Raw genomic sequence first — 14,291 nt, 5'->3', positions numbered from 1 at the left:
GCAGGCAGCAGAGCATCTGTCTGGCTCTGCCCTGCAAGTGTCTGTTCCTCTCTGATGACTTCAGTGGCAGCGTGGCAGGGCCAGCTCAGAGGGAGAGGTCTGCCCCAGACACAACATTGCTTCAGACACTCCACACCTGCTGGGGCACACCAAGAAAGGCTTCCTGCGGGCTTGCTTTTATTGCCTGATGTCCTGACCAGCACTTCTGATGCAAGTTCACTTTGTCTTCATGTCGTGTGACATTTAGGATAGCAAAATTACAGGACATTCTAGAAATGACTTACTAGGGCAGATGGCATTTTCCTTTTCAAAACTTGTCACTTTTTCACTTACTGAATCTTTATTTTTCCTCCCAGTACACAAAAAACCTCACAGTAATGATTTGTTTGGTTTTGAAGAGGATAAGCAAAAGAAGAAAAAAAAATCTGTTTTTAAATTTGTACCTTCCAAACTAGTACATGGTTAGGTGTTTTTTTAAAGAAAGACCTTTACCTAAATGTTTTGTCTCAGCAGTTGTTGTTGCATGAGCTTGGCCTTGGCATTCTCTGTGACTGTTCATCCTCTGTATTTTCTAATTGTAGTCGTAGGCTTTAAAACCAGAAATTACATTAGAATATTTCTAATTTTTCTAATTTCAGCATTACAATATGCTGATGACTCCTTATCAGGAAGTTAAAAACTGTCCTCAGCTGCTTTTATAATAAAGGTGTAGTGTTACATGTAGCTTACATAAAGACCTTTGTGCATCAGGAGGATTACAGAGGAGAATTATAGCTTAGTGTGAAAGAAGAAAATAGTTGAGAGATGTGAATGTTTTTGCTCCAAAAAAAATCAGTCATCCAAAATCTTTATTTCCTAAAGATTTCTTAACTATCCTCTTTGTCCATGATCTTGTAATTTTCTTTTGCAATGTGGGGCCTCTAACTCGTAGGTAGGAAACAATATTTACTTTTTTTCCAGTAGCCCATTAAAATTTACCCAGTTCCTGCTGCCCTAAGACAAATCACTTGAGTTCTTACATATGGACAGATAAGGATGGTTCAGCTCTGTAAATACTTTGGTATAGGTCAACCAACATTCCTTGAAGAGGAAGGTATCCCTTATTTTCGGTGTGGAATTCCCCTGGCCTTATTTGCCAGCTGCTGGTGTCTGCTGCTGCTTTTTGTGTTTGGTGAGCAAACCTTGCACCAGTGGTTAAGGATATCTGCTTGTAAGGATATTTAACATACCATAATCAAGTCATTGCTGATTAAAATTTGAAGACTTGGTAACTTATCCATAGAATCTCACTTCTTTAAGTTCTTTTGTGGTTGTAATCTTTCACTGCATCTTGTCCTGTTTTGGTTTGGATTTTTGGTTTTTGGTTGGTTTGGTTCTGGGGTGTTTTTACTTTTCAGTAACAATTAGGTTGTATAGCATTTATTTCCTCTTGTACTTGAAAAGGCAGCAGCTTCCTAGTTAACAGTACTTGTGATTAAGGTACAACATGCTGAGATTCTTACAATAATTTTCACCATAGATTTATGCTTAGGAATAGTGGTTAATTTTTGGACCAAAATATTTGTGATAGAAGTTTGCAGCACTTTTGGTGTTGCTTCCTTTTGATCAGAATTTGCATTAAATTCAGAACTGATACTAGATTATGCAAACAGTCCTTCATGTTTATCAGATACATTTTGAAAGTGTTTTCAGAATGATCTATGCAAAAAAAAAAAAAGCACTGGTGGAAAAGATGTTAATGAAGATAAGAACTTTCTTTTATATGCAAAAGAATTTTTCAGGTTAGCTAGTCAAGTTCTGGAATTGATGAAGCAGACATTATAGTGCCAATTTCCATCAATATAAGGCCAGTAGACTGTTGATGGCCTTTTTAATATCCTCAAAGTTACTAATATTTTTCCTTAAAATCTTCTTATTATGTTAATCAAATGAAGCTGATCAGGCATGGTACCTTCAGCAAAGCAGTCAGCAAGGAGAAAAATACTGCCATGTAAATTTGTAAAATAGTAGAGGGAAGAGCCAAGCAGTAAGAGAGCTGACATGTTCCTACTCTTACTGCAGTTTATGAAACTTTGCTTAGCCACATTTAGTAGACTTAATGCAGCCAAAAGCAAGGTCATATATCTAGAATCATACACCTAGACTGCAGATATACTCAAACACAAGGTTACCTGGATCTGGGAAATCAGTGATTTTGAAAATTACATGGGAGAGGAATAGAATGAAGAAGTGGTTTGTTGAGGACAATAGGATGTATATTTCTTGATTGTAACAGCAGTAAAACCAGACCTTTGGCTGTGTTTACAGGGCTGATGTGACTACTACTGGAAAAACTGCCTCCAGTTTACAGTATAAGTCATGAAGATGAAAGACAAATGCTACTATAAAAGGCCAAAGCAATGCACTTCAGAGCTTGAAAAACAGGAAACCTAGCTATCAAAATGAGATCTAATGGTGATGAAACTGATAGCTAGGTGTGGGCACACAGTTTTGGAAAAGTAACTATAATTATAAGCGTGGTTTTACTGCCTAGTACTTAGACAGTAGGGTGTCTCCTTCAACTTAGGGTGTTGAAGGAGAGACTGAAGCAGAGCTGAGTGCAAGATACCTTTGACCTGATGTAGAGCAGCCCGGGAGAAGCTACTGCAGAATGAGAATGACCAGATGGAAAAGTCCAAATACCTGAGGGAAATGTGCAGTATGAGTCGTATGTCTGGTGTGATAAGGTCTGCAAAGTGCCCACCCAGGGGCATGAGGTTAGCCAGGTGAGGGATCCATGATAACTCCCTAGTACTTTATGCAAGATCACATGAAGGACAGGGAAATGATCAAGAGGGATCCAGAGGTGGGATCTGGAAAGAGTAGCTAACACTATTACTTAGCACAGCTCTTCCTACAGATAGTAGGGAAGGTCCAGCAAAAGCCCTGAGAAACATTCTCAGGGTCTAGAAATTGCACAATATGAAAACATCCTGAGCAAGGAAATACTTCGAATTACATTACTAATGAATACACAGAAACATGTTCAATTTCTGCTGATTTCAAGTTAAAATTTAAGTAATGCTTTAGCACTTCCCTAAAATGGAGTGAATTCCTGAATTTGGGACTGACAAAATCTATCAAAGCATATCAAAACAAAAATAAGTCATTACTTCCTTATGGTCTAACCTGCAAACCAGGATTAACCAGACTAAATGACTGGGATGTGAAACACCTGAAATTTAAAACAGAAGAGCAGTATGGTTTGAATATTTTACAATATGGACAATTGATTGTTTACCAAGGCCTGTGAAAATTCCCTAATGCCTGTAGGCCTTTCAAACAAGTGTGTTGTTCTTCAACAATAATGCTAACAGTTGGGTGACATTTCTTGCCTGGAATATGCTAAGTGGTACAATGATGTTCATATGTTGTCAAGTCTTAAAATTTGATTAATCCCTTTGTTTCCTCTTTAAATAGAAATGTTTGCTCATCTCTGAAGTGGAGTTAAAGGAACAGTTATTCCAAGCACCATGTTTTTGAACAGTTGAAGCTTTTATGTCTGATGTGGTTCATCCTTGCGAAGTCAAAGATTTAAACCTATTCAGCCATCTCACGTTGTCCATACAAAACACCAAAGTTCTCCTTAAAAGGAAGACACAGCAACATGTCAAGATTTTTCTGCCTTAGTTTTGCATGTAGGTTTCAAGCTTGATCAGCCCAGGAGCACATAGCAGTAAGTGTAGGAAGTAATTTTCATGTTTAATGCCACCTCTTAGCAGCCATCAAGATTTTTGTTAGTTTGTCCTGGTAGTGACACCAAGCTGGCCCCATAGTTTCTCACTGTATTTTTTTTTTTTCTGGTACAAAAAAAAAAAAGAACAAAAAGTACTTCTGTTTTCTAATACCTCCAGTATCAGTTTATCTAAGACAAGTTTTTCTGGCCTAAGTTAGGTTTTAAGAAGAGGACTTGGTCCTTAGCATCACACAGCTATGAAAACTCTCAACCTCCTGAGGGAAGACACACATTCCAGTAGTGCTGCTTCAACTCTCTGCTTTTGCCTCTGTTTGGCTGGAGAAGCAATATCTTGAATTACAATATTTTTCAATTACACTGTCCATGCTGTGAAGGCCTCTTGTTTGCCACTGCTCTTCAAACACTACAAGGTCTCTACAGGCTGAGAAACCTGCAGAAGGGGAATTGTCCTAATTCTGTATTATTGCAAGGTGGCCTCCTAGATCTCTCACGCCTTACTTGTTACCTTGTCAAAGTTACGAGAAGTTATTCATCCAAGTAGAAATCTAGCACTGCTGCTCCCCTCTGTCAGCAGTTTGAGCAAATGCTGTCTGCTAGCACCCGAAATTGCTGCAGCGACTCCCATGGTGCCAGAGCATTCTCATTTCACAGTAACTCACCCAGGTGCTGGCTTTAGCAGCAGCAGCCTGTGCTATAAACACGCATCATCAGCTCTGCCATCCAAAAACTGCCATTAAGAAACAACATCTTCCAGATGTCCAAAGTAAGTCAGCAAGCTGACAGCAGTGTGGCCCAGCAGCAGGGCAGCAAATTGTTTTGGTTTTCTAAATTCTCAATGATAATGTCATTGTGAGCGGAGCAAAATGTTCAGCAAGACCCCCTGCTGAAAACAGCAAGAAATACTGAAAAATACCTGGACCCTTCCAGTGTGATGGAAAGACACCAAAATATTTAAGCATTTTCTGCACTAGTAATTAAACATAAAGCAAGAGAAGTTGATCTTCCACTTATACAGACCGGGCAACTGATACCTGGAAAGGCTAAAATGGATTGAAACCCATCATACAGTAAGTGTAGGGTGCAGGAGACAACAAAACACAGATGATCCTTCCCCAATGTAGTAATTGCTAAAGTCACAGTTCCCCAGCAATGTATCATCATAGTGCAGGTTACTCCAAGTTGTTAGATGTTCAAGGCTAGACACACCTCCAGTTTGGTTTAAATTAAAAATATTAAATTTTAAGGTGAAAGTTTAGTATGTGAACCAGCTGCAGAGTCCAGACCAACAAGAGCAGAAGTCTGACAAACCCAGCCCTCAGGGCAAAGTCAGCCAAAAGGATCTAAGTAAACCACTCTCTAAGGAAGAAAAGATAACAAGTCATGCCAGGCAGCCATCTTAAGGTGGCATTAATCTGTGCTATGCTGAGTGGAGTGAGCTCCAATTGCCCCTATACTCTCCCATTCTCTTCCACAGCCTCCTTAATGTTAACACTAAAGTTGTTTCACTGGATGTGGTTTGTTTGCTAGTTTATTTTGTAATATGTCTTTCTTCCAAGAAGGACACTGGGTCAGTGGAGTAGGTAATTTGGGAAGAGAGGACAGTCTTTAGGAGTTAAAGAAAAAAAAAAAAGAAACATGAGTTGGAGTGGTTCAAATACAGTCAATCTTGTCAGGTCGCAGGGTGAGAATCGAACGAACTGCTCCTGTTTTATACAGCAAATGTCATCAATCCAAACAGCAAAGAAAAATCCCAGGGCATGTTGGTGAGACTGTTTCTACACTTCTCCTTTGCTCTTGGCCTCAGATGAAGCATGGGTTGAGGGAAGTGGTTCCACTCTTGCAAACTTCTTTCCTGGGACCCTCTCCACCAGTGTTCAGGTTCCTCAGTCCTTCCCTATCTGTGCCACCTTCCAGGCTTCTGATCTTTTAAGCTCTGAATAGCCACTTCACTCTTAGTCCGCTGCTCTGCCTGAGCGAGCTCTGCTCTGCAAACTCTCCGATATAAAACTTCTTTCACCAATACACTGTTGGAAAATGGTTTTATGTGTTTTCTGACTTTGCTTAATTATTCTCTCTGCAAAATTAAGACTTGTTAGGATATATCTGTACAACTACTTCTCACCCTGTCTCTGGGAAAACGATGTTCTTAAGATTAGCCCTTGCTCCTTGTAATGCAAGCACCATCACATCTACAAAGAGATCAGAGGGACTCAGCCTGTGTAATGTAATTTAGAGACTTATTTACTCTTCTCCCACTGGATTTAAAACCACTGTGTGCTCTATTTGTCTCCTTCTAAACTGACTTACACAAACACCGCAAAATAATTCTCCTGAACTGAATATACTTAAGTTTTCCTATGTGGCCACAGAGACGTATTCTTTAAGCAGTTATTACATATTATATGCATTCAAAAAGATATATTTAATGTTTACAATTAAATAGGCTTTAAAGATAAATCTTAATCGGTGTGGACTTCTCCCTGGCATGCAAGATTGATCTTGCATAGCTCACAGACTGCTGGAAACAAATGTTTATTATTTACCCTGGATATGTATTATATCCTTATATGAGGATTTAATGCAAAGTTTAGAAACCTTGAGTTTAGAAACCATAGAGTTTTCATGACCAACCAGAAATTTTAAACCCCACCATATTTCTTAGCTGTGGGATAATATGGGTAGCAGTCTGTTCTGCTGCTCAATGCTGTTCTCTCTTTCCTCCTACACTCAGTCTCCTTGGAGCTCACATTTTTAATCTGTAGCCAAAAAGCAGTCTGGCAGTAGGGCAGCAGTTATCAGTCAGAAAGGGACAGTCAGCAACTGTCAACAGACAGACAGCAAAATTAATGTCAGGCAGTGCAGTTGGTTGCAGTAAAGGCAGAGTGCATTGCCAAAGAGCAAAGGAAAACAGTGAAAGCTGTTTAAGAGTTGTCTTCTGTTCTATGGAATCAGGAGTTTAATGATGCTAAAGATGAGCAAAGAGGCCCTGTACATATCCCAAGGCAACAGCAGGAGCTTTTTACCTTCTTCCTTTTGCTGGGAATTTGTTTTCTGCTGAAAATAGGAGTGTCTGCATCCCAGAACAGACCTACCAGGATCCTCAGCATGCAGTAATGACAGCATTTGGCAGAGAGGTCCAAATTAATTACAGCTACTGCCTTTGCCTGAACCTGACACTCAAACTCTTCCTGTAAGTACTGTAAGCAAAGAGGCTTCTAGGGAATAATAGGGGTAGTGATAGAAATCTGACTTTTGCTCCTTTCTTTCCGTCTTGCAAAGAGACTTTATTGCAGCTGCTAAGAAAGGGCCTGAAGCAATGTCACCTGCAGCAATGTCACCTGCTCTGCTGAGCCTCTGGAATCAGCAGTGAACTGGTCTGTATGTTCCTGTACTACTAAGGAAGCAAAGGTTTGTCAGCAAACTGATCTCATGGCTTATAATAAATGAATGTGAGCATGAACCTAAAAAGCCTTGCAAATTATCTACTGCATTTGTCTCTTGATGGCTAGTTTGCAATAGCTTTTTGTACCTTATATCAGTAGTTAAACATTAGTTTACTTTCATTTATGTCTTTCCTGTATTTGCAACATCCATAATTTCTCGTTGCCATCACAAATACTTATCACAATTTTTATCTTTTAAGACAATTGTACCTCTAGATCATCAAAAACACAGATGTCAGAACTACCCAGCCTTGAAGCCCTTGTCAAAACAGTCCCACGTCTCTGTAAACACATTCTGGTCCAACACACTGGGGTGTGGCAAGGCCAACACCTTTTACCCAATTAGTAAACACAATTGATCTGTGTGGCAAAGAGAAAAGGGTCTTGCTTCCATTATGCAAACTAATAAATTTCTTATAAACAGGTCTCTCAGGAGAGACCAGTTCTACCCCACTTACACCATTATCTTTAATAGAAACCTTTCCATAAGCAACACAAGTTCAATCTAAGTGTGCTTCTCAAATCCTCTTCATTTTCAAGTTGCAGAGTGTGCTCATGGATAAGAAAGCACTCCTTTTTTCCCAAGATTGCATCAATGCCACTAACAGAAATAAGCTGACCAAGGTTAATGACAGAGAGCAGTCAAGCCACAGCCTTCTTCTACAGCAGAATGCTGTGCAATATTACGTTGCAGCTGGCCTTAGGTCTCAATACTACAGGCTCTATTTTTCCCATTCTCCTGGCAATGGAACCTTATTACAGCAGATGTTTTACCCTGCTGCTCGTGCCATGCTCTGTTTCCTCAAGTCTTTTGAGGTTAACACCAGTTTTCATTTCCTAGTTAACCTCAAAGGAAATCGCAGCATAATCTTGACATTTTAGTGCTTCTTTGAGATCCATTGTGCCACCTGGCCACATGTGGAGCGTGTAGGGCATTTAAAAGAAGCCAGTGCCAAATTGCCAGCTTTCTTCTCAAAACCACATGAAAAATGTGAGAGAGAAAGAAATCCATGGCTTCTTGCCAGGGCTGAGTAGTCTGAAAAACAGGGTGGTCAGCACCCAAAATCCTATGATTGCTGAGCAGTGGACACTCCTGCCAAGGACTGGAGCATTTGGAATAGAAATTCCCCCTTCCCCCAGGGATGAGGGCTCAGTGCTACATTTGATGTAATGCAGATAATGAATAGGAACTGAAGATTTTGTTCTGAATGCCTGGAACACTCTCTAACAATTGATCATTTCCTGGCATTTCTGTGGCATTCAGCAATGCAGAATCTCTCACTACTAGGTTTCTTTGCAATAACTAAGATTGTTTTGAAGTCCATCCTGTAAAAGCAAAACCATCCCACCTATCCTCTCTAGTTTGTGCAGTGATCATGTTACTACTGGCTCCATTAAAAATCAGCATTTTGCTCATGGCTGATCCAATGCCAAATATTCCAGTAAATAGCAATAATCAAAATCCATTAAGTCAATGGACCAGTTGGGGCTTGTTTTCCCTAGCTTTTTACTGTTCTGTTTTTCATTAGTAAGAAGGCAGATCTGTTCCTCATAACTTTGTTAACATTTATCTGAAAGCTATCTGCTATAGTGAGTCCATCAGAGTTCCCAGGAAATACAAATAAAGACCAAACCAAGCAACTTTATTGAGACTAGGTTTGTAAATTTGCTTATCTTCTAACTTCTGGTCACCATGACACAGGGCAGATGGCTAAGATTACTTTCAGTCTCATTTGATTACTACTTTTTTTGTCTCTTCTGCAAGAGAGCACATGAGACCCCACATTGAATTAGATGGAAAGAACCTTGTCCTAACAGTGTCACCAAGGATGTCTCATTACTCCATGATCCAGTGCACTCTCCAGTCCTCCTAGTAGCAACAAAACATCAAAAGTCAGTGTACATGGTTGAAATTCAGTTAAACTGAGCACCTGAAATAGGTAGTGTAAATATTATCTATTAAAAATAGAAATCTCATGGCAATAAGCACAGTAGAAATACCAAGATATAGCTTCAGTTAGAGATGGAAAACTCTTAGCATTTCAAATTCAGACAGGGATTTATCATTTAATCCTTAGACTTGCAACACACTTCACTAGGACTTCAGGCAAATCAATCTTTTTTCTTCCTGTTTTCTACTTCTGCCTCTATTACTCCATGTTTAGTATTTAGAAAGCTCCCCAAACCTCTCTCAGAGTTGGTCTGCCTGGTGCAATTCATGCAGGGACTCAGTTTCTGCCTCAGGCAGTTTTCATTCACTGAAGAAGTGGGAGCATTTTGTCTGCCAAGACACATTGCAACTTCTTATAACTAACCCCAGGAGCTACAGGGGAAATCCATTGATTCATTCTCTAAACAGTGAAAACTGGCAGAAATGTGTCACACCACTGTGTGGTGAGGCCAGGGCAGCACCTGAGATCCTGTCTGCAGGTTCATGAACACCCCAAGACAAGAAGTCCCTAACATTCCAAAACTCTTGCTTTCTCAGAGGGAAGGACTGGAGTCCAGGCCCCTTAAGGTGCCTTAAAGAAACCAAGGATGTTCGAGTCTTCCCATGCAGAGGGAAGCCTACCAAGGGAAGTTGTTCATTGAATATGAAAATCTTCACAAACAAAATAGGAAGTTAAAATCACAAAATGGGTGGACTAAATGGGTAGAATAAACCTGCTTCATCTTTTTAACATTTTAAAGGTGTTGCCAGAAGTGCAAGAGGAAGTAGAGAGCCAGATACGTGTCAGTCGCAGTTTCAAGAAGAGCAGATGACTGAGAACTTGGTTACTCTGACTTATGCTGAACCCCACTGTTCACTCCCTTTTTTCTCAGCTACTCCATTTCGGTGTTATTTGTCTAGGTTGTAAGAGTTTGAGAGCACAGTTCAGACTCACCTTATTTCCTCTGCATCTTGTCAGTAATACAAAAAGAGCAAAAATGGCAATGGCAGATTCGGCATGAACCTTCTGGTCTATAATGAGCACATCTACGGAGGCAAAAACTTGCAGTGGGTGAAATCCACATGTTATTTCAATATCTAAAAACATAAACCAAGTGGATGTCTCCCAGATGAATATATTACAATATATAATATAATAAGACTAAAAACATCATATTAGAAGGCTAAACCAGACAGGCTGTTCTGAAGGAGCATGAGTGTGATACATAACTGAGGCTACTGCATAAACCTGGAGCAGTCATGGCCCTGTAACTAACCACACATGAGAACGCACACTGCTCAGACTCACTTTCATCCATCCATTTGTATTAATTTCCAAATTAGACCTCTTTGAAAAGGTTAACTTGTGATTTTGCATCCAATCTCATGGACTGCTTATAATCTTGTCTGATTTCCATTCACCAAAATTAGTGTCTCACCCAAAATAGCATTAGCTGGTTCATCTACCTGGGTAGTTTCATCTATGATATATCCAACATCCATGGGAATTTTCCTTTACTGGAAACCTCTCATTAGCAAACTGAAGGGAAAGCTTGGACACAGGTACCCAGCTGTTCACCCAGAAGTTTATCCATCTGCAAGCAGGCCAGCAGAAACTCGAGTCTGAACAACACACATTCATATTCAGAGAGGAGAGTCATCTTTCACTGAGGAGGGAGGAATGAGCACTTGTGGATGAGCCCTTGCTGGTTGGGACTGCAGTACTGAGCAGGGGCCTCTGGTCACACTGCCACAGGCAGGACAGGGGCAGCCTTGGATTTCAGGACAAGTAAAGGAAAGATTTTTTTTCTCAACCACTCTATAAATTCAGAACTAGAAGGACTATGTGCTCACTTCCAGAACACCAAGGGACTGAAAGAAGGACTTTGCTGCACCTGAGTTTTTATACTTTTCCCTACTCTGCTTGTGAGTTTAGTAAAGACTCGGTCAGAAAGCTGTCCATTGTGTAAAAGTAAATCATGTCACTGAGGACTTCTTGAAGAGGCTTTATATGAGGAAATCTGTTAAGGATGACAAAGCACACGAAGACGTGCAGGTCGAAGAATCTGCAAAGTTTCAGGACTCAGTGCCACATTACTAGACTTTTGCAGTAAAGCCCGAAAACTTCAAAAGAACACATGTCTAATGTAAACCTGAACCCTAACCCTAAGCACAGCAGTAAAAGCAGCCTTTTCCTGAGGCTAAGGTTCCCAGCACATGGGTGGTGCCAAGGAGAAAGTTGTGGAGGGAGCAATGTTGTGGCAGTGCTGTGCTCCCCTTGGCATGCTTTTTGTAGTTGCAGTGTCCCTGGAGCTCTGGGCTTTGTGGCTTTTTCAGCCCTAATCATAACCCTAACCCGAAGCCCAAATGCCTCTGAGACCTGGCATACACAACTACTAGAACTTCCAAGCCTTTTTTCTTTCTCCTTTTTGTTATCCCCATGGGGATCTTTCTCCAGGCTTCCAAACACCTTCCCCACCAGCACATTCAAGGGAAGTTTTAAACCAGCTATCGGCAGCTGGACTTACCTGTCTAAACCCACAAGCAACCTGTCTTGGGGCTCCACATTTTCTCAAGAGAGGCTGCTGGCAAGCTTTTAAGTGGGGTGATGGCTTTTTCCATTTCAGTACTTTGGTGTGCCAGTTGTTTAGCAGCAGATTAGGACATTGAACCCACCAAACTCTTGGAGCCCATTTGTCCCCTCCACACCTCTGCTGTGACACATGGACAAGCCAGTTGGTACTCCTGCAGTGCTGTGCTTGCCCAGCTCCTACATGTGGGTGGGAAAGGATGTGGAGTTTCTTTGTATTTCTTTCTTTAAGAACGATTCAATGTATTTTTGTCTGCTTAAAGTACGTGGTGCGGAGAATGTTATCCTCGATCAAATTATGGAAAGTGATGGTGTTATTTTAGCATGTACCTGAAATTCATATTTACCTTCCTTAGGATGCCTTGTCAAGGATAGATAACCACATCCTCCAGTGCCTGTCTAGAATATTTGCCACTGACAACTCTTTAGCATGAGACGGTCTTTCTCTCCGAACTTCGCAGCGATCGAATTTCCGTATTTATCCCTTTCCTTCTTTTGGGGGGGCTTGGCGTCCCCTGGCGGTCGCGGCGCGCCCGGATTTTCTGCGAGGCAGACGTGAAGGGAAAAGATACAAATAAACGTGATTCCTTCCCCCCGCCCCCCTCCTCCCCCCCCCCCCCCCCCCCCCCCAGTTTCCCAGTTGTGTGCTGTCGTGTAATTTTTAACACTTCACTTTAAAAGTTCTTAAATACAGCATCAGACATCTCTGCTGTGCATTCTCCAGGTGAAATAAAATGCAGTCTCCCTGTCCTGGTTTCAGCTGGAATAGAGGTAATTTTTTTCCTGTGCTGGTACAGTGCTGTGTTTTGGATTTAGGATGAGACTGCTGATAACCCACTGTTGTTGCTGAGCAGTGCTTACTCTAAGGCAAGGACTGCTCGGTTTCCCATGGTCTGCCGCTAAGGAAGTGCACAAGAAGTTGGGGGGGAGCATGGCTGGGATAGCTGATGGAAACTGGCCAGAGGGACATTCCATACCAAGGAACATCATGGCCAGCATAAAAACTGTGGGAAAATGGCTGGGAGGGACCAACTGCTGCTCGGGGACGGGCAAGTCATTGGCTGGTGGGTGGTGAGCAACTGTATAGTGTTTCTTGGGATTTATAGCTCTTTGTCTTCTTATTATTACTATTATTATCATTATCATCATTATTATAATGCTTTACTTTGTTTCAATTATTAAACTGTCTTAACCCAGGATTTTTACTTTTTCCTCCCCTGATTTTCCTGTCCATCCCACTGAGGGGCAGGCGGAGTGAGTGAGCAGCTGTGTGGGACTTAGTGGGCCCAGTGTACTGGGGTTAAACCACATCACTCCTGTTGGCAGATATTTTAATTACATGAGTGTGTCTAGGTTCAAAATAGCCTTAGAGAGGGTATTTTTATTCTTTTCACAGAGAGGATTCTGTGACAAATGTCCTCCCATCAGCAAGATTTTGGAAATGTGCAGGGAGAAATCTCAGGCCTTTCTAGGGTGTCAGCAACTTGTGCTGAGTGAAAAGATAGGAAACTCCTACAGTCAGTATCCTGAGCCCTGAAATAATACCTTTTGAAAACAAGTACTCAAGGCAAGAAAGTCTCAGTCTTCTCTCGAGCAGGATCACGAGGTGGTAACGGTATCACCAGTATGTTTGAAAGGTTGGATCATTCATCCCAGAAGAGGGTCACAGAAATTAACCTCTTCCTCTGCCCAAGGAGGGATCCAAATCCATGTCAATTTGAATATCCCCCACACCAGGAGCATTTGAGGCTGTATAGCAATTCAAGAAGGAAGACATTCCACCTCTCTTGAAGAACATGAGAGGAAGCAATTGTGTCTTTTCTTGTTAGCAATGGGAAGCCATTTTTTCTTTTCTCTGCTCTCAGTCCTGGTTATCTAATTTATTCACAAATGCAAATGCTACCTACAGTGGAGAAAATGACACCTCCTCTTGATGTCCTGTAGGAGAACACTGCTTCCAGCATACAATTTGTGGAGAGATCAGACTTGTTGGTGCATATGGGACATTCTCAGCATAGACAAATTGATAAAGCCCTTAGGGGGATTTAGGGGAAAAAATTTTTTTCTGGGTCTTAGTCAGACTGAGACATAATTGAGGTATATCTCCTGCCAAGACTCAGATGTTGCCAAATCTGAATTTATCTTTTTATCATCATTTAAATAACCCAGTTCCACACACCCCATACCTCTGGATATTGAAGAACTCTTTTCACCAAAGTGTTATTTTTTCTTTTAAGAAAGGACTAGGAAGCATACAAGACAAAGATGTTCCACAATAAAAGTTGTATAACAATGTTAAAAACCCCTCCATACTATTACAGTTTGAGAGAGTAGAAGCACTTAAACCAAGCATAAACTCAGGGCTAATCCAAGGATGGTAGCAAACCTTTGCTTCAGCTGTTACCAGTGAAGATGATGTAGAACAGGATGAGCAAGTGGACATAATGCCTGAGGAAAATGGATATGCTAAACTGTAAACTGCTATCCATGATTTGGGAACAGAGAATTTAATTACTGAGAAAGAGAAAAAAAAACCAACTAGAAATGAGAATAAAGTTTCTCATAATTGGAGAGTTGAAGCTCTGAAAGTCT

Source organism: Coloeus monedula, assembly GCF_965178545.1.
Source record: "Coloeus monedula genome assembly, chromosome: 2".
Classification (NCBI taxonomy): domain Eukaryota; kingdom Metazoa; phylum Chordata; class Aves; order Passeriformes; family Corvidae; genus Coloeus; species Coloeus monedula.
Note: the sequence above shows the minus strand (reverse complement) of the source record.